Source organism: Quercus suber, unplaced genomic scaffold (assembly GCF_002906115.3).
Source record: "Quercus suber isolate HL8 unplaced genomic scaffold, Cork oak 2.0 scaffold_724, whole genome shotgun sequence".
Classification (NCBI taxonomy): domain Eukaryota; kingdom Viridiplantae; phylum Streptophyta; class Magnoliopsida; order Fagales; family Fagaceae; genus Quercus; species Quercus suber.
The window spans coordinates 106,238-108,977 of record NW_027070164.1 but is presented as its reverse complement, the minus strand read 5'-3'; positions in this window follow the sequence as shown (position 1 = coordinate 108,977).

Genomic DNA, 2,740 nt, shown 5'->3' with positions numbered 1-2,740 from the left:
CAGATTGGTTAGCCTAGATTAATTAGCCAAGTTGTTACTTAGTCAAATTATGCAATTCTAGGTTAAAACAATCAAATAATCATATCAAAATAATAAAGCAGTGGAATAATAAAAGACACAATGATATGATCACCCAGGAAACCACACGGTAAAAACCTGGGGAGGATTTGACCTAACTATCCTCAAGGTAAACCTGAATCCACTATGCGAAAAAATCGAAGTTCATACAGAAGGACTACAAGCTCCCCGCTTGACTTCCTAATGCTACCCACCAGTAGAACTTACCGACACGACCACGTGCAAGCTTCGAATCCATGAACTCCTTCTTTCTTGGACTCTTCAATCAGCTACAAGCACCCATGCTTGATATTCTTTAAGTTCTTGAATCTGCAACTAAATGATCATCAAGGTTTTGATAATATCTCCACCTTGAAAACCCTAAGCTTTGTGTAAAGGAAAGCTCCTCAAAGATCTCATAAGAGATTTACACAAAATAGCAATATGAGCAACAAAGGCTTAGAGAGGTTTAGGTACAAACCCTAGATACAAAAGAGGCACACTCTTCTCTCTCTCAAAAGTCCCAAAAACGTTCTAGGGTTTTCTTTATATAGGAGTGTTTTACTTGAACCCTAAGACGTTTAAATAGAGTTTGGGCTGAACTGGAACTCTGCAGAAAAATAAATCTGTACGTGGTTCGATCGATCGAGTCTAATTTTCGATCGATCGAACCTTACAGATTTAGTCCAATAAATCTGCAATCACTCGATTCCAGTTTTACAAATAAACATACTTTGAGCAAGCCTAAACAAGACTAAACATATTGTTTTGATCATGATTTGCCAACATTACACATTAGAGTTCTAAATACATAAAATCCTAAATCTTTAGAACCTAACAGATATATATAGATATAGATTATAAGTAAACAAGATTAAATATTCCAATAATTGATAAAATTAACCAAAAAAAATAAAAATAAAACTAGTTATAGTTACATCAGGAAAACTAAAGTATTGAAAAGCATCTTAAGTCATAAAGCTTTACAACATAGATGGGGATCTTGAGATAATGACAAAGTTTCCAACTTGGGTACACCCCAAACTAGCCAATATCAGAATTTGCACATTAACATACAAGAAACACCAATTAGGCCTTATGCTTTTGTTTGACAAGATTTGGGATTACATCGTGTCTGGCAAAATGGAGACAGATGAAAAGGAAAATGAGTAAGGGGAAGAAGTGGGATGGGAAGAGATAGATCCCCATTCAAAACAAGACTTTATATTGCAACATTCCAAAATGGAATACAGGATAAACTAGTTGGGACAAAGGGAGTAACAACATTCAGAAGTGAAAATTGATGAAATTTTCAGTTTTTATGCACAATAGATGCAGCACTTCAATGCCACATCATTTGATCAAGTAGTACATGATTAAAAGAAAACATTATGGTGATTGGAATTCATGCAAATGTATACTGGTTACAAACTCATTTTTAACAACACAATATGCATTTCACTATAAAAAAAAAAAAAAAAAAATTGAAACAATAAGAATCAAGACTCTAATCCCAGAGCAGTTTGAATAATGCCAAAAAGTATCACCATTTAAATAAATCAATGGATCATTACACACAAAAACTAAACCTCAACATTAACACAATAAGCATATAACCATTGACAACATTGTCAATTTTGAATGTCAGACATCAAAGCATATGAACCAAACTATAAATTCAAGAGGGAACTTATTGAAAAAGGCTATACCTTTGAAAATCCCTGACCCAAATAGAATTCTGAGCAAACTAGTTACAAAAACCTGCAACAAATAATAAGAATTCAAAATTCATAAGCTTATACAACTGAATCAACATAGGATAGACCCAATACAAAATAATAAGCAAAAGCAGACAATTTGGTATCCATACCACATTCTTGCAAGCAAAACCATGTTAAAAATATTGATTCTAATGTTGGCTACCCCAACCCCATCTTTCAAAGAAAACAAATAACAACATTTTAAAAGTACTAACTAAATCTTACAAAAATAAAAACAAACTATTAAAGAATGACCACCAACAAAAGTATTCAAAACCAAAACACAAACAAACACATAAAACAGTCTCTTTTATAAGAAAGAATGCCATAAAAAAAAAAAAAAATGCAAACAACATAGTTTCAACTTTCAAAGATCAAACTTCTTAGCATTCAAGAGGGAATGTTTGAAAAGGATATACCTTTGTAATTTACTTAGCAAACTTACTCAGTAATTTTCAATTCAGAAAATAAAACATATATTCAAGAGGGTGTTGGGCTTTGTGGGAGCCTAGTTTATTTTTGGCCTGTTTTGTAGCCCATTGTAATCCTATGTGAAGATACAAAGCCACTTTTGTGATTAGGGTTTTTGACTGTTGTTGTGTTTTTAGAGAGAGAGAAAAACACTGTAGCCGCACTTTGTATTTTTCCTTGATAATAGTGAAATCCCTGCAACTCCATGGACGTAGGCAAATTGCCGAACCACGTAAATACTGTCTTGTGCGAGTGATTGTTTTCTTTGACGTGTGTTTTCTCTATTTTTGTTTTCACATGTTGAAATTTCAGTTTGAATCCCAACAATTGGTATCAGAGCCTAGGGTTAGGTTTAAGTGGGAGCAATGGCAAAGGAAGCAGGAAAGGCATCTGGAATAGAAAGTTTGATGGCACAGACTTCACGTATGGAGGAGATGCAGATTGAAGATTTC